This window comes from Leucoraja erinacea, chromosome 1, assembly GCF_028641065.1.
Source record: "Leucoraja erinacea ecotype New England chromosome 1, Leri_hhj_1, whole genome shotgun sequence".
Classification (NCBI taxonomy): Eukaryota; Metazoa; Chordata; class Chondrichthyes; order Rajiformes; family Rajidae; genus Leucoraja; species Leucoraja erinaceus.
The window spans coordinates 43,769,516-43,789,404 of NC_073377.1; positions in this window are offsets into that span (position 1 = coordinate 43,769,516).

Consider the following 19,889-nt stretch of genomic DNA (forward strand, 5'->3'; position numbering starts at 1 on the left):
GGAGGATTACTTGTTGCATGTGACGGCTGGTGGGGTGTAAGGTGAGGACTAGGGGGACTCTGCCCTTGTTGCGAGTGGGGGGTTGGGGAGAGAGAGCAGTGTTACGGGGTATGGAAGGGACCCTGGTGCGAGCCTCATCTATGGTGGGGGAGGGGAACCCCCGTTCCCTGAAGAATGAGGACATTTCAGATGCCCTGGTGTGGAACGCCTCATCCTGGGAGCAGATGCGGCGGAGACGGAGGAATAGGGAGTAGGGGATGGAGTCCTTACAGGAAGCAGGGTGGGAAGAAGTGTAGTCCAGATAGCCATGGGAGTCAGTGGGTTTATAGTTGATGTCGGTCAGAAGTCTATCACCTGCGATGGAGAGAGTGAGGTCAAGGAATGGTAGTCGGAAATGGTCCAGGTGTATTTGAGTGCCAGATGGAAGTTGGTGGTGAAGTGGATGAAGTCAGTCAGTTGTGTGTAGGTGCAGGAGGTGGCACCAAAGCAGTCGTCGATGTAGCGGAGGTAGAGGTCGGGGATGGGGCCCTGGTACGCCTCGAACAAGGATTGTTCGACATGCCTGACAAAGAGGCAGGCGTAGCTGGGTCCCATGCATGTGCCCATAGCTACGCCTTGTATTTGGAGGAAATGGGAGGAGTCAAACGAGAAGTTATTGAGGGTAAGGACCAACTCCGCTAGGCGGAGGAGAGTATCAGTGGACGGGTATAGGTTTCTTCTCCGGTCGAGGAAGAACCGGAGGGCAGTTTTGGATAAAAAGTTCTAAAGCCGGAGGGCACGAGGGGGGTGGGGGGGGGGGGGGGGGGGGGTGTGTGGTCACGAGGAGGGGGTGCATTGGAGATGGGAAAAGGGATCATCAATGGGGGGCGAGGACTCCTTCCCATGGAAGAAGGTTGTGAGGCGGAGGTGACGGTAGAAGAGCTCAAAGTCGTTTTTGCTTAGTTCTGTCCGTCAACTGCTGCATTTGCTGTTATATAGACAATAGACATAGGTGCAGGAGTAGGCCATTTGGCCCTTCGAGCCAGCCAGATCATGCTCAATCAGATGGCTGATCATCCTCAATCAGTACCCTGTTCCTGCCTTCTCCCCATATCCCCTGACTCCGCTATCTTTAAGAGTCCTAGCTAGCTCTCTCTTGAAAGTATCCAGAGAACCAGCCTCCACCGCCCACTGAGGCAGTGAATTCCACAGACTCACAACTCTCTGTGAGAAAAAGTTTTTCCTCGTCTCCGTTCTAAATGGCTTACCCCTTATTCTTAATCTGTGGCCCCTGATTCTGGACTTCCCCAACATCGGGAAGCTGTTTCCTGCCTCTAGCATGTCCAAACCCTTAATAATCTTATTTGTTTCAATAAGATACCCTCTCCTCCTTCTAAACACCAGGGTGTACAAGTCCAGCCGCTCCATTCTCTCAGCATATGATAGTCCCGCCATCCCAGGAATTAACCTTGTAAACCTACGCTGCTCTCCCTCAATAGCAAGAATGTCCTTCCTCAAATTAGGGGACCAAAAGTGCACACAATACTCCAGGTGTGATCTCACTAGGGCTCTGTACAACTGCAGAACTACAACTGTTGAATCGGAGAGTAATCCTGTGTTGTGACTTCATATTTTTGCTATTTCCTGTTTCCCTTGATCTACCTTTCTCATTCTTTGAATCATATTCCCCCCTTCTGGGTTGATAGTAAGATGGTGAATCAATTTGAGGTGCCAGGTCAATTTTGGAACTATCACATTTAGTTTAGTTTAGTTCAGAGATGCAGCGTGGAAACAATCCCTTCAGTCCACCAACATGCTGACCAACGATCATCTGTACACTCGTTCTATGTATCCAAATTTCACAAACTACACACTAGGAGCAATTTACAGAAGCCAATTAACCTACAAACCTGCATGTCATGAAATGTAGGAGGAAACCAGAGCACTCAGAGAAAACCCATGTGGTCACAGGGAGAAAGTAAAAACTCTGTACAAACAACACCCTTAGTCAGGATCGAACCTCATGAGTTAAGCATAGGAACAAAGAGGTCCTCTGCAATTGTACAAGGTCCTAGTGAGACCACACCTGGAGTATTTTGTACAGTTTTGGTCTCCAAATTTGATGAAGGACATTCTTGCCATTGAGAGAGTATAGCGTAGGTTCACAAGGTTAATTCCCGGGATGGCGGGACTGTCATATGTTGATAGAATGAAGCGGCTGGGCTTGTATACTCTGAAATTTAGAAGGATGAGTGGTTATCTTATTGGAACATAAGATTATTGAGGGAATTGGCCACACGAGAAGCAGAAAACATGTTTCCAATATTGGGGGAATCCAGAACCGGGGGCCACAGTTTAAGAATTAGGGGTAGGCCATTTAGAACGGAGATGAGGAAAAACTTTTTCACCCAGAGTGTTGTGAATCTGTGGAATTCTCTGCCTCAGAAGGCAGTGGAGGCCAATTCTCTGGATACTTTCAAGAGGCAGTTAGATAGAGTTCTTAAAGATAGCGGAGTCGGGGGATATGGGGAGAAGGCAGGATATGGGGTACCGATTGTGGATGATCAGCCATGATCATATTAAATGGTGGTGCTGGCTCGAAGGGCCGAATGGCCTCCTCCTGCACCTCTTGTCTATTGTCTCTGGCACCGTAAGGCAGCAGCTCTACTGCTGCACCATTACACCACCCTTAAATACACCTGAGTGCCACAACAGTGTGAATGTAAGACTCACTGCCTGCCACAAATCCAATCTGAAGACTATTTCCTTCAGGATTCCGCAAGCCTGAATGATGGATATTGCAGTTCCCCTATCCCTTATTCAATGCACTTGCTACTCTCTAAGCATCTTTCCAATACTATAGAGGAATTGATTCACCATTCACTACTGATTCACCAGCTGCAGGAGGAATGTGGGTGGTAATTAGTAAAACATATTTTTGGCCGTGTGTGACCCAATGTCATAATAATTAAGGGGATCTAGAATCAGTGTGGAAAACACTTAGGAAAATTCTTCAGTCAATGGTGGATCTGTTCTGATGGACCTATTTGTAATCACAGAATTTTACCTGCCGGCATTCGTCAGGCTGTTGCTTGACTAGTTTGTGGGAGAGTTCTCCCAATTTGGACAATTGTCCACAAAGGTTTGTGGGAGGATTTTGGCTGATCAACCTAGTAGGGAGTAATTTTGTCATGTTGGTGCCTGTGTTATTGCCTAGTGCTCCATATGATTTTATTATGATGATTTATTGCAATGGTCTAGATACAACTGAATTGCTTACTTGATCATTTCAGAGGTTACAAATATGCCGGATGAGTAAATGTGGAACATCAGTGAATCTGGAAAGTTATATCACATGGGATCCAAGGAGAGATAGCTGAATAGATAGAAAATTGGCTTCATGGAAGGAAGCAGAGGGTGATGGTATAAGGTTGCTTCTCGGACTGGAGGCCTGTGACTAGTGGTGTGCCTCAGGGTTTGGTGCAGGGCCCATTACTGTTTGTCATCTATATCAATCATTTGGATAAGAACATACATGGCAAGATTAGCAAGTTTGCTGATGATACAATAGTGGGTAGTATTGCAGAGAATGAGGATGGATGTCAAAAATTGCAGCAGGATCATGATTGATTGGCCAGGTGGTCAGAGCAATGGTTGGTGCTCGATGCTGGGACTCGGTGCTGGGACCAGTTTTTTACAATATATATATCAATAAATTAGACAAGGGAATTAAATGTGATATCACCAAGTTTGCGGATGACACAAAGCTGGGTGGCAGTGTGTGCTGTAATGAGGATGCTATGAGGCTGCAGGGTGACTTGGATAGGTTGGGTGAGTGGGCAGATGCATTGCAGATGCAGTATAATGTGGATAAATGTGAAGTTATCCACTTTTTTGATGGCATGAACAGGAAGGCAGATTATGATCTGAAAGGTGTCAGATTAGGAAAAGGGGAGGTGCAAAGAGACCTGGGTGTGCTTGTACATCAGTCACTGAAATTAAGCATGCAGGTACAGCAGGCAGTGTCACAGAGTCGTAGAGCGATACAGTATGGAAACAGGCCTTCGGCCCAACTCGCCCACACTGGCCAACAATGTTTCAGTTACCCTAGTCCCACTTGACTGTGCTTGGTCCACAACCCTCCAAACCTGTCCTTTCCATGTAACTGTCCAACTTTTTCTTAAACGATGGGATAGTCCCAGCCTCAACTGCCTCCTCCGGCAAATTGTTCCATACACACATGTGAAAAAGTTACCCCTCGGATTTCTATTAAATCTTTTCCCCTTCACCTTGAACCAATGTCCTCTGGTCCTCGATTCCCCTACTGTAGATTAGTTACTCTACACTAACCAATTGTAGTGCCTTATTTGTAGATGCTCTGCATGCACAAGCTATGTGCTGAAGTGTACTGTAAGTGATCTTTAATAAAACTATGTTGTACCATGTTGTGCGAATGACTGGGTCATTTACACCTACTCTGGGTAAAAGACTGTGCATCTACCCGATCTATTCCTCCCATGATTTTGTATACCTCTACATGATCTCCCCTCATCCTCCTACGCTCCATGGAATAGAGACCCAGCCTACTTAACCTCTTCCTATAGCTCACACCCTCTAGTCCTGGCGACATCCTCATAAATCTTTTCTGAACCCTTTCAAGTTTGATAATATCTTTCCTATAACATGGTGCCCAGAACTGAAGACAATATTCTAAATGCGGTCTCACCAATGTCTTATACAACTGCAACATGACCTCCCAACTTCTATACTCAATACTCTGACTGATGAAGGCCAATGTGCAAAAGGCCTTTTTGACCACTCAATCCACCTGCGGCTCGACCTTCAAGGAATCATGCACCTGTACTCGTAGATCCTTCTGCTCTACAACACTACCTTGAGGTCTACCATTTACTGTGCAGGTCCTGCCCTTATTCGATGTCCCAAAATGCAACATCTCACACTTCTCTGTATTATATTCCATCAACCATTCCTCCGCCCACCTGGCCAATCGATCCAGATCCTGCTGCAATCGTTCACAACCATCTTCACTATCTGCCACTAACTTTTGTATCATCAGCAAACTTGCTAATCTTGCCCTGTATGTTCTCATCCAAATCATTGGTGTAGATGACAAACCGTAACGGGCCCAGCACCGAACCCTGTGGCACACCACTAGTCACAGGCCTCCATCCTCCAGTGAAGAAATCTAATGACATGTTGGCGTTAATTGCAAGTGGATTTGGGTTTAGGAACAAGGAGGTCCTACTGCAGTTGTACAGGGCCCTGGTGAGACCGCACCTGGAGTATTGTGTGCAATTTTAGTCTCCTTAGTTGAGGAAGGACATTATTGCTATTGAGGGAGTGCAGCGTAGGTTCACCAGGTTAATTCCTGGGATAGCGGGACTGACATAAGATGAAAGAATGGGTCGACTGGGCTTGTATTCACTGGAATTTAGAAGGATTAGAGGGAATCATAGAAATATATAAAATTCTTAAAGGGTTGGACAGGCTAGATGCAGGAAAAATGTTTCCAATGTTGGGGGAGTCCAGAACCAGGGTTCGCAGTTTAAGAATAAGGGGTAGGCCATTTAGGACTGAGATGAGGAAAAACTTCTTCACCCAGAGAGTTGTGAATCTGTGGAATTCTCTGCCACAGAAGGCAGTGGAGACCAATTCACTGGATGTTTTCAAGAGAGAGTCAGATTTGGCTCTTGGGGCTAAAGGAATCAAGGAATATGGGGAAAAAGCAGGAACAGGGTGCTGATTTTAGATGATCAGCCATGATCATATTGAATGGCGGTGCTTGCTGGAAGGGCCAAATGGCCAACTCCTGCACCTATTTTTCTATGTTTCTATGTTTTTCTATGGTGGAATTTAATACAGAGAAATGTGAGGTGTTGCATTTTGGGAAGTCTATCATGGGCAGGACCTACACTGTGAATGGTATGGATCTGGGGAGTGTTAGGAATAGATTGGGTGGAAGCACGAAGTCTCTTGTCCAGAGTAGGAGAATCGATGACCAGAGGCCATTGCTTTTAGGTGAAGATTTACTCAGAATCTGAGGGGTAACTTTTTCCCATGAAGGGTAGTGGGTGTATGGAACAAGCTGCTAGAGGAGGTAGTTGAGGCAGGCACTCTTGCATCATTTAAGAAACAATTAAACAGGTACATGGATAGGACAGGTTTAGAGGGATACGGGACAAACACAGGCAGGTGGGACTAGTGTAGATGGGACATGTTGGTCGGTGTGAGAGGTTTGGACAAAAGGACTGATTCCACTCTGTATGACTCTATGAATGGGTTTTTACCATAATCCAGTATTTTCTTTATTAAGAGTGGCTTTTTAAATTGACTAAATTTAAGTTATTGAACTGGTTGGATTGATGTATTAGATCAATGGTTTAAATATATAGATTACTTGACCTTTGAGGTTGAGGGTGTCTTACTCATGCTAGTTATAAACCAGTAGACCTCCATCCTTAGCCTGCTAAATGAGGTATAGAACATACTTTTCCAAATTTATTTTCAATACCATCAGAGTTTTGTCTCTACTATCCTTCTGATCAGTGAGATCTTCTCCAATCTTTATGCCTTAGGTTGCTGTTATTACCACAAATATATGTCCTTTTGACATTGACTTCATTGCTTAGGGCTAGAGGTCCAACCGATTTACATTTTATAGGCTTTTTATAACTATATACATTATGTTACTCTAAATCTAATCATTTATGAAAGCCATGTCAAAAGTTCATTCTGATGTGAAGCAAGTTGGTATTGTAAGGTAACCATTGTTTTTTTAACGAATAATGTATGTAAAATATGGTAGAGTTACAAAAAGTTGCTATAAGTAGCGTTGTTACAAAACCTACCATCAGCGGCGCTGTAGATCTGCCACTGCCGGTGCGGGGTAGATCCGGAGGGGGGGATTAAAATGCAGGTTTGTATTGGTTGTAGGAGAGGGGTTTCCTCGGGCTGCTAGCTGTTGAAGAAAAATCGTTCAGGCAATCCTCTTCCATTGCGTCGCTGGATTGAACTTAAACGCGACTAGAAATGCATTCAAGTCCTTCAACATCACGGATCGCAATATCAGGACAAAACAAAAGGTATGCCGTTTATTTAACATATTATTCTGCTTTTTGGTGTGGCTTCATCAGTACCCCTAAGTCTTATGATGCGAAAAATGTTATTTAGGCCCACATACGAATCGGCCATGTCTTGCCTGCCGATATGGGCTTAAATTTATGGCAACGGCAACATTCCAATCGATCACTTTCCAGAAACATCCACTCTCAAGATAATCAAATTCATTATTTTGTTGCACAATCATGCCATAAGAACATCTAAATCATCTATATTTTCTGTTATTGTCCATCCATGATCAATATTTTCATACAAAATATCCACAATACCGTTTTAGTCAGATGTATTGTGCAAAAAATAATTATTTTGATTATCTTGAGAGTGGGTGCTTCTGGATTAATTTATGGGAATTAAAAATTCCTTCCATTTGGCATATAAATTCATGACAAAGTGAGATTTAAAAATCATGTTATATTGTGAATTCTTGTGTGAATGGGATTAGTTTGTTATTTGTTATTTGGATACTTAGGCTATTTAACATTTTTAGCCTTTTCTTAAGAAATGGATAGATGTTTAGATCTAGTAATTGAATTTAGATGAATTTAATTGATTTGATGAAACTGATGGATATGAATTTTTGTTGGGTATTTACTACTTGTTTTAACGTTTAAATTTATCAATTCTACCTTTTTTTCTAAAACTGCAAATAATAACATTTCTGTTAATGCTGTTCAGTGTTTTCTTTTCTTTACATTTTAATCAGATGTCTCCGAAGAAGGAATGCAAAATTGTCAATCCAAATGCCCAGCAAAAGAGACGGATTTAGACAGCATTCACAGAGAATATCCAAATTTGGATTACTCCAAATGTGATGATCTATAGGACATACATAATGGGAAAGTAGTGGGCAGAAAGGCATGCCATGCGTGGTTTGAGAAGCAAAAACTTGTAGTTTTTAATGCCAAATCGAAAAGTTGAGGAAAAACAAGATGTACAGAATTGCTTATTGGTTACAATCTGAGGAGTATGATGGTGCTACTGATTATGATATGCAAATGTACCAGCTAGCAACTGATCTTCTCCATAAAGACCTGGTCTTTTGCTGGAAATTGTAATTGCTTTACCTATCTGTTACAGACATAGCATATAATACAATAATATTAAAGTTCTGATCTTGAGATTATCACATTTTTGCATTTTCAAGGTAGTCTGCGTGTTTATTACTATTTCCGTCACAACAATTTTGAAATTAACTACAATTAGGTAATTAACTAATTATATGCTTTAATTTCAGGTCATCCAAGTAAAATGTTTCATATTTGTTTCAGAATGCTTCTGTCTATAATAACTGAAAATTCCAGAATAATAGCCATTCTATCTGTGGAACTGGTTTTCTCTGTTTCAATTAAGACGCTTACTGGACAGGCTTATCTGGCAAGAATATGTTTTTCAATAACACAGCCCGGAATAAATTTCTGAACTGAAAGCACAGATGGAAGCTCAAGGTCGCAGGCTCGTTGCCAAGTCCTTCAGCCCTGACAATTATGATACTGTCCCCTTTTGACATGGCCATGATATGATGCATCTGTCCAACATTATATGACCTATTATTTACACATATAACATATAACTAACTAACTAATTAACTACTTACGCGCAATAAACTCAACTAACGTTAAAGGCATAATGTACTATATTAACACGACTAACTATATAGCAGGAAGGATGGGGGTGGTTAGACATATATTTTAAATACTAATTATGAATTAACTAACAGACAGGTTAATGAAAAGTGTAATTATTGATGAGGTAATTTAACCCATAATTATATTTATTTTAGTCCAAATCTTCTAGCTTCTCTTTTATTCTATTTTAAATTGTTCAGCTATTAACTGACCTGATATGATAATTTTGGTTACAACTAGAGGGAACGACTAACATTGGGTCACTTTAATACATTGGAGGTCACACTTTAAGAATAGGGGGAGGGGATAAGAAACTTACAAAATTCTTAGTGGACAGGCTAATTGTTCCCGATGTTGGGGAAGTCCAGACAAGGGGTCAGGGATCAGGGGGAAATTTAAAAACAGATCCTAGCTTTTTTCACACAGAGAGTGGTGAATCTTTTTTAGATGTGGCCCTTGTGGCCAAGGGGATATCGAGAGAAGGCTTTTGGATTTTCAGCCATGATCATATTAAATGGCGGTGCAGGCTCGAAGGGCCGAATGGCCTACTCCTGCACCTAATTTCTATGTTTCTATGTTTCTATGTTTCTATGTTTCTATGTTTCTACCATAGGTGGCTTTTTTGTAAGATATCGCTTTTTTTGATAATTTACACTCACTTTTTTTGTTTATTCATAATTATGTGTTGTATGACAACAATTTTATGTACACTTTATGTTATGTTTTTCGCTTTCCCTTAATGATGTTTAATAGTGTCAGGAGATGTAAAGCTACTGCAGAAATTATGGACAACTCTGGAATTGGGATCCCGAGGTACTTGGCTGCATCACATGAATCATACAGTCTGGTAATAATAGCCAATGCAAGATAAAAGTCGAACAAATATTGGAGGTCTCATTTTCTGCAGTTGAAACATCAGAGGTGCGAACGAGCCATTTAAGAGGGGTAAAATTCTGCCACAATTAAAATCATTAAATATGGATATTGCTTTCCTACAAGAGATACATTTGAAACAACAAACTCAGATCAGATTAAGGGCAAACTGGATAGGTCAAACCTATTACTCCTCATTCACCTCTAAAGCAAGAGGCACGGCCATTATAATTCGGAAGGGTATACCTTTTAAATTAAAGAAATCCATATCTGATAAAGAGGGAAGATACGTCACGGGAGAAATTTACAATATACCATTAACTATGATAAATATTTACGTGCCTAATTTTAATAACCCACAATTTTTAAAGAAAATAATAGATTTAATCGCTGAGCATAATTATCAAAATATAATAATGGGGGGAGATTTTAACTGTGTTATAGATCCATACTTAGATAAATCAATAAAGGTAGGGAAGCGTCTTGTTAACACTAAGACCTGTGAATTTTTAAATACTTATATAAAAAATAACCACATAGCTGATGTTTGGAGAATAGCAAATCCAAGTGGTGGGGAATATTCATTTTACTCATCAGTTCAAAAACTTGTTCACGAATTGACTATTTGTTATTGGACACAAAATTAATCCCGTATACGAATAAACCATCATATCATAATAGTTTTATTTCTGATCATTCACCATTGACTTTTATACTTAAAATTGAGGGAATGCCGGGTATAAAACCTTTTTGGAGATTCAACGCACACATATTAAATAACCCGCAGGGCTATGAGTATATAAAAGAACAAACAAAATTTTTTTTTCAAAATAAATGACACACCGGGTATTTCTGCACCGCTATTATGGGAAACCTTCAAGGCATATATTCGCGGCGTCATAATCTCTTACCAAAGTTTTCAAAATAAGGAAAATAAAAGAGAACTTCAGCGGATAGAACAGGAAATAAAATTACTAGAACTGGACAATGCAACTGACCCAACCATAGATAAACATAATAAGATAACTTTATTGAAATATAAAATCAATAGATTACTATCGGCAAGAGTAATAAGATTATTCCAAATTACAAAACAAGCACACTTCGAATTTGGGGATAAGCCACATAAATTACTTGCGAGGCAACTGAAGCAACAAGAAAAGGAAAAAACTATCACTAAAATTAAATCGGATAAGGGTGAGTTTCTAACACTGCCAAAGGATATTAATAAGAGGTTTGCCCAATTTTATCATAATTTATATACATCTAAAATAAATACAGATGTTAATAAAATTACAAAATTTTTAGATAATTGTAATCTCCCAAAATTGGATAGTTTAGAACAAGAGCAATAGGAGCACGGATTACTAGTGAAGAAATAAAACAAATAATAAACTCACTGAAAAATGGGAAGACCCCAGGACCAGATGGTTTTAGTAATGAATTTTATAAAAGATTTCAGAAGTCAATTGTTCCAAGATAATTCAATTTATACATGCAGGCTTATACCGAAAATAAACTACCAGAAACACTAGCAGAAGCAACAATAACGCTTATACCAAAAAAAGATAAAGATTTAGATGAACCGGGGTCTTATAGAGCTATTTCACTTCTAAATACAGATCAGAAAATTTTAGCAAAGATTCTAGCTAGAAGACTAAATAATTATATTACCAATTTAATAAATACGGATCAAACGGGATTTATACCCAAAAGACAATCATTTAATAATTTGAGAAGGCTTTTCAATATATTGTACTCTCGCAATGAGGACATTGAAGATATTTCAGTTGTTACGCTGGATGCAGAGAAGGCATTTGATCAGGTAGAATGGCAGTATTTATACAAGGTACTCCAAAAATTTAATACTGGAGAGAATTTTATTAGATGGGTTAAACTACGTTACGATAGACCTACGGCAAGAATATTAACTAACAATATGCTATCTCCAAAATTTTACTTATCAAGGGGTAATAGGCAAGGTTGTGCCTTATCACCATTGCTATTTGCCCTTATGATAGAACCGCTGGTCGAAAGGATTAGAAATCACCCGAATATTCACGGATATAACACTAAGGACTCAAAGAATAAAATTTCATTATACGCTGATGATATCCTTTTATATATTACTAATACACAAACGAGTATACCCACATTATTAACATTAATTGAGGAATTCGGCTCTTTTTCAGGATATAGAATAAATTGGAATAAAAGCAAAATTATGTCTTTAAAACCACAGGATCCGAGACACTAAAATTCCCCTTCAAAATTGCAACAGAAAAATTCAAGTATCTGGGTATTCAAATTACGAGAAGACACAAATCAGTATTTAGTGCCAATTTTATGCCACTATTAAATAAACTGAATGATATGATTACATTTTGGAAAACGCTCCCGCTCTCATTGATAGGTAGAATTAACGCTATAAAAATGACTTTCTTACCACAATTAATATATTTGTTTCAAGCGATCCCAATATATATTCCAAAATACTTTTTCAAAAAACTAGATTCTACTATCACTAATTTTATATGGGATTACAGAGCACACAGAATTCAACGGAAGCATTTGTGTAAACCTAAAAAAGTTGGGGGTTTATCATTATCTAACTTTATGTATTACTACTGGGCAGTGCATATTAAGAACATAATGTACTGGTTGGATAGTTCCACTCAGCAGTTGGAGTGGATAAGAATGGAGAAAGAGGAGTGCTATCCGCACGATATAGGAACGATCTTGCTCTCACCGATAAAATTGAATAGTATAATATATATGGTTATATGGTTTATATAATATTATATAAGAAGAACCCAACTATTCACAATACAATAAGAATTTGGAAACAAATAAAAGTATCCTTGAAATTAAATAATCTATCAGTACTAACCCCACTAGTGAACAATCCCGCATTCAAACCATCTCTCATCGACAAAACATATCAACAATGGGATAGACTGGGGATTAGGAAAGTAGAGGATATGTATGAATTGGGCAAACTGGTATCATTTCAACATTTAAAGTTACAATTTAAACTGAAGGATAATCAATATTTTTAATATATACAGATATGTGACTTTATGAAGAAATATATACATAGATTTCAAACTATATTTTTAGACCCTTTAGAAAAAGCAATGACTATTAAGGCTGATTCACAAAAACTAATATCATACTTTTATAATAATATATTAAATAGAGAATTACCCTCAATATAAGCACTAAGAGAAGATTGGGAACATGAGCTAATGATAAAGATCTCGAAGGATAGATGGGAAAAGTATCTGATGAACACACATAATTGTTCTATTAATGCAAGACATAATTTAATTCAATTCAAATTATTATATAGATTATATTATTCAAAAACGAGGTTGAATAAATTTTACCCAAACGTCTCTCTCAGATGCGATAAATGTTTGTTTCAAAACACTAATATAACACATTCATTTGTAGGATGTACAAAGTTGAATAAATTTTGGAGCGATATATTTGATATATTTACAAAGCTTTTTAAGGCCACAATAGAACCTAAAACGGAATGGATTGTATTTGGAATAATAGTAGAAGATATCAATTTAAATAAAGACCAAAACGTTTTTTTTTAATTATGGGTTAATAATTGGAAATAAATTGATACTTAAATTTTGGAAAAATACAACCATACCAACTGTTAAAATGTGGATTAGGAATATGATGGACATAGCACACCTTGAAGAAATGAGACTCCGACTAATAGATAAATATGACCAATGCTTAAGGAGTTGGTCTCCTTTCATCGACTTTTTGGAATCATGTGATGCAGCAGTACCGTAAAGATAGCTGATTTCAGTTCATGCTGCGGATAGATTTACATCTCCGAATAAAGATTTGAAAATTTCTCTTTTAAGGGTTCTTCTCTCCTATTTCTACTTTCTACTTTTTCTTTTTTTTTATATACACACTTCACGTTTTTCTATTCTCTACCAACAATTTTTCCTCTTTTTCCCCTTTCTATTGTTTTCTTTTTCTTGTCTTACTTCCCTTCTCAAAACATAAAAGTAGAGGTTGTACATAGAATGGATTACGGTATGACATAGTTGGCACCTAAAATTAGGTTCCACTGTACTGTTTTGTACTGTAAAAATTAAAAATTTAAATAATTTAAAATTAAAAAAAAAAAAAAAAACCTGAGAATTCCATTCAGTTCTCTTAATTTTTAATAAAGTTATGGGCTTTTGACTGTCCTCAATCACAGCTTTTGTGTTAAATCAATGGAAAAGCAATAGGTAACAAGATGCTAATTTCCGAGTATGAAAATGACCATAACTTTTTTTAATGCTGAAGATATGAAAGTAAATTAGGTATAAAATCAAAGTTATTTTTATGCTTTATCTGATGGGATAAATTAAAGGCTTGATTTTTTAAATCTCAAAATTTTGTAACATTCCTACTATAAGGAAGCAGCTTTAATTTTGTGATATTTTGTCCAACTGTTACTCCTAAATCCAGTAGATTCTGTATTAAAAAGATTTAAAACATTTGAAGGTCAGGCTCCCTATCTGGTAAATAGACCAATCCATTACTATATTTGTTATAAGTTTGCTGGAAAATCACACACATCAACTTGTATTGCTTGGTAACCAGGAAAGGTAACATCAAAAGATTTATCTGGACATCTAAACATTCAATGTTTTTGACTTTTCTCAAATCCTAAAATAGGAAAAAAAAAAGTTGGGATAAAGTAAAAACCAAAATATGGACAATTAAAATCTAAATTGAAATATATTCCAAAATCAAATCAACGCTTAATCAACTCGGTGCTAAATCGATACTTATAATGTAATGAATAATTGCTGACAGGATAAAGATATGTTTTTAATTCTTAGTCTGGTGAATGGAGACATGCATGGAATCTTGACCTCACTGAACACATATCCCTGACCACACAGTTGTTCCAGGATTCAAGAGAGAGTCAAGAGAGAGAGTCAAGAACGTTTAATTGTCAGTTGGTTACACAGAAAAGCTGGAGAAACTCAGCGGGTGCAGCAGCATCTATGGAGCGAAGGAAATAGGCAACGTTTCGGGCCGAAACCCTTCTTCAGACGTTTAATTGTCATATGTACCAACAACGGAGCAATGAAATTCTTACTTGTTCTAGGTAGCTGCACAACGTAGGAAGTGTTAAAGCTCAATTTTGAAATTTGAATAGCAGTGGTGCAGTAGTAGAGTTGCTGCTTTACAGTGTCAGAGACCCAGGTTCGATCCTGACTGTGGGTATTGTCTGCATGGAGTATGTACATTTCCCTGTGACTGCGTGGGTGCTCTGGCTTCCTCCCTTACTCCAAAGATGCACAGGTTTATAGGTTAATTGGCTTCTGTAAATTGTAAATTATCCCTGGTGTGTCGGATAGTGCTTGTGTATGGGATGATTACCAGACAATAGACAATAGGTGCAGGAGTAGGCCATTCGGCCCTTCGATCCATAACTGCCATTCAATATGATCATGGCTGATCATCCACAAACAGTACCCCATTCCTGCCTTCTTGCCATATCCCCTGACTCTGCTATCTTTAAGAGGTCTATCTAAATGTCTCTTGAAAGCATCCAGAGAATTGGCCTCCACTGCCTTCTGGGGAAGATAATTCCACAGATTCACACCTCTCTGGGTGAAAATGTTTTTCCTCATTTCCGTTCTAAATGGCCTACCCCTAATTCTTAAATTGTGGCCCCTAGTTCTGGATTCCACCAACATCGGGAACATGTTACCTGCCTCTAGCTTGTCCAATCCCTTAATAATCTTATATTTCAATAAGATCCCTCTCATCCTTCTAAATTCTAGAGTATATAAGCCCAGCCACACCATTCTATCAACATATGACAGTCCCGCCATCCCGGGAATTAACCTTGTGAACCTACGCTGCACTCCCTCAATAGCAAAAATGTCCTTCCTCAAATTTGGAGACCAAAACTGCACATAATACTCCAGGTGTGGTCTCACTAGGGCCCTGTGCAACTGCAGAACGACTTCTTTGCTCCTATACTCAACTGCTCTTGTTATGAAGGCCAACATGCCATTCTTCACTGCCTGATGTACCTGCATGCTTACTTTCAGTGACTGATGAACAAGGACCCCCAGATCTCGTTGTACTTCACCTTTTCCCAACTTGACAACATTCAGATAATAATCTGTCTTCCTATTTTTGCCACCAAAGTGGATAACCTCACATTTATCCACATTAAACTGCATCTGCCATGCATCTGCCCACTCACCCAACCTGTCCGTCACCCTGCATCCTTATAGCATTCTCCTCACACTTCACACAGCCACCCAGCTTTGTGCCATCTGCAAATTTGCTAATGTTGCTTTTAACCCCTTCATCTAAATCACTAATGTATATTGTAAATAGCTGCCATCACAGCACCGAGCCTTGTGGTACCCCACTAGTCACTGCCTGCCATTCTGAAACGGACCTGTTAATCCCTACTCTTTGTTTCTTGTCTACCAACCTATCCATGTCAGCACTCTACCCCCAATACCATGTGCCCTAGTTTTGCCCACTAATCTCCTATGTGGGACCTTACCAAATGCTTTCTGAAAGTCCAGGTAGACAACATCCACTGGCTCTCCCTTGTCAATTTTCCTAGATACATTCTCAAAAAATTCCAGTAGATTAGTCAAACATAATTTCCCCTTCATCAATCCATGCTGATTCGAACCGATTCTGTTACTTCTATCCAAATGTGCCACAATTTAATCGTTTATAATTGACTCCAGCATCTTCCCCACCATTGATGTCAGGCTAACAGGTCTATAATTCCTTGTTTTCTCCCACTCCTGCCTTTCTTAAAAAGTGGGATAACATTAGCTACCCACCAATCCACAGTAACTGATCCTAAATCTATAGAACATTGGAAAATTATCACCAATGCGTCCACGATTTCTAGAGAATACCCTGGGATGCAGACCATCAGGCCCTGGGGATTTATCAATCTTCAGTCCCATCAGTCTATCCAACACCATTTCCTGCTTAATGTGTATTTCCCTCAATTCCTCTGTCACCCTAGGTCCTCTGGCCACTAATACATCTGGGGGATTGTTTGTTTCTTCCTTAGTGAAGACAGATCCAAAGTTCCTGTTCACCTCATCTGCCATTTCCTTGTTCCACATAATAAATTAGACAATAGACAATAGACAATAGGTACAGGAGTAGGCCATTCGGCCCTTCGAGCCAGCACCGCGTTTCAATGTGATCATGGTTGATCATCTCTAATCAGTACCCTGTTCCTGCCTTCTCCCCATATCCCCTGACCGCTATCTTTAAGAGTCCTATCCAGCTCTCGCTTGAAAGTATCCAGAGAACCGGCCTCCACCGCCCTCTGATGCAGAGAATTCCACAGACTCACAACTCCCTGAGAGAAAAAGTGTTTCCTCGTCTCCGTTCTAAATGGCTTACCCCTTATTCTTAAACAGTGGCCCCTGGTTCTAGACTCCCCCAACATCGGGAACATGTTTCCTGCCTCTAGCGTGTCCAAACCCTTAACAATCTTATATGTTTCAATAAGATATCCTCTCATCCTTCTAAACTTCAGAGTGTACAAGCCCAGCCATTCCATTCTCTCAGCATATGACAGTCCTGCCATCCCAGGAATTAACCTTGTTAACCTACGCTGCACTCCCTCAATAGCAAGAATGTCCTTCCTCAAATTAGGGGACCAAAACTGCACACAATACTCCAAATGTGGTCTCACTAGGGCTCTGTACAACTGCAGAAGGACCTCTTTGCTCCTATACTCAACTCCTCTTGTTATAGAGGCCAACATGCCATTCGCTTTCTTCACTGCCTGCTGTACCTGCATGCTTACTTTCATGGATTAATGAACAAGGACCCCCAGATCCCGTTGTACTTCCCCTTTTTCTGTCACCTCTTTCTGTCTTCAAGGGACCCACATTTGTCTTAACTAGTCGGCATGGACTCTGATGTTCTCTGATCGCCTCCCACATGCCAGTGTTGTGCTGCTGGTAGGTTAATTAACTTTTATGAAGAAGCAGGGAAATGAATAATACGGGGCCAGGCAATTGTTTCTGTGGTGATGAATGTGATTCCATTATGGGGTGCAATTTCCCATTTGCCAGGATCCAGCATATAACTGAATGGTTGCAAAACAATTCTAAGGAGGAGCATGAACACTCTGAACCCTACCATTCACACTTATCTGTAAAATGAGATCCTGCATAAAAGAGGTAGGATGCCAGGTACCCAGTGGGATAGTGGGAGAGTATTGACAAATGATTGGTTGCAGAGATTATGCAGGAGGAAAGCTATACCCAGGTTATCGGCGAGGTAGAACCTCTGTACCTGAACATTCACCTCAACAAAGATGGGGTAAATATCTATGCAAGGAGGAGTACTAATGCAGCGGATGAGGAGTTAATTTAGTTTGGCTGGGATGGGAATCTTGATATGGCCTTAGAGAGAACAAACAATAGCATAAAGTTTTGAATGTTACAGACGGCACTATGGCAAGGAATAATACAGTATTTAATGGAATCATTCTGAGAGGCAATATATCAACATCTAGTTGGGTTTTGTAGCAAACGTACATAAATGCACAAATTGCGGTGAACAAGAATAGAATTATAAAATTGTGACTATAAAATCCTGAACTTTCCCTTTGTCTTCCTTTTCCCTGTTCTTGCAACATTTTTTTTTTGTGGCTCCAGCATGCTAACTTGGGACGTTATTTAATGAGGAAACATAAATGGTCAATGGGTGTTGAATGCGCTTAAGCAATTTTAACAGAGTGACACATAATAAGCTTATCAGCAAAATAGCACAGTGAAGTGCTAAGTGATACATTTCTTTAGGTGGAATGACTAAAGAAAATGTAATATAAAGCATTAACTCTGTAGAAAGTTCAGGATTAATGTCTTGTCTGAAAATTAAACACAGTAATGCAGCTTGAGACATGCCATTTGACTTGGCATGGACAAGTGGGCCGAAGGGCCTGATTCCAAGATCATAATCATAATCATATTCCTACTTTATTAGCCAAGTTTATATTTGAAAAATATAAAAGTGGATAAGTCTCCAGGTCCTGACAGGATATTCCCTAGGACATTGAGGGAAGTTAGTGTAGAAATAGCCGGGGCTATGACAGAAATATTTCAAATGTCATTAGAAACGTAATAGTCCCCGAGGATTGGCGTCTGCGCATGTTGTTCCATTGTTTAAAAGGGTTCTAAGAGTAAACCTAGCAATTATAGACCTGTTAGTTTGACTTCAGTGGTGGGCAAATTAATGGAAAAAATACTTAGAGATAATATATATATAAGCATCTGGATAAACAGGGTCTGATTAGGAACAGTTAACATGGATTTGTGCCTGGAAGGTCATGTTTGACTAATCTTCTTGAATTTTTTGAAGAGGTTACTAGGGAAATTGACAAGGGTAAAGCAGTGGATGTTGTCTATATGGACTTTAGTAAGGCCTTTGACAAGATTCCTCATGGAAGGTTGGTTAAGAAGGTTAAACTGTTGGGTATAAATGCCGGAATAGCAAGATGGATTCAACAGTGGCTGAATGGGAGAAGCCAGAGGGTAATGGTGGATGGCTGTTTGTCGGGTTGGAGGCAGGTGACTAGTGGGGTGCCTCAGGGATCTGTGTTGGGTCCTTTGTTGTTTGTCATGTACATCAATGATCTGGATGAAGGGGTGGTAAATTGGATTAGTAAGTACGCAGATGATACCAAGATAGGGGGTGTTGTGGATAATGAAGAGGATTTCCAAAGTCTACAGAGTGATTTAGGCCATTTGGAAAAATGGGCTGAAAGATGGCAGATGGAGTTTAATGCTGATAAATGTGAGGTGCTACACCTTGGCAGGACAAATCAAAATAGGACGTACATGGTAAATTGTAGGGAATTGAAGAATACAGTTGAACAGAGGGACCTGGGAATAACCGTGCATAGTTCCTTGAAGGTGGAATTTCATATAGATAGGGTGGTAAAGAAAGCTTTTGGTATGCTAGCCTTTATAAATCAGAGCATTGAGTATAGAAGCTGGGATGTAATGTTAAAATTGTACAAGGCATTGGTGAGACCAAATCTGGAGTATGGTGTACAATTTTGGTCGCCCAATTATAGGAAGGATGTGAACAAAATAGAGAGAGTACAGAGGAGATTTACTAGAATGTTGCTTTTGTTTCAACAACTAAGTTACAGAGAAAGGTTGAATAAGTTAGGTCTTTATTCTCTGGAGCGCAGAAGGTTAAAAAGACTTGATAGAGGTC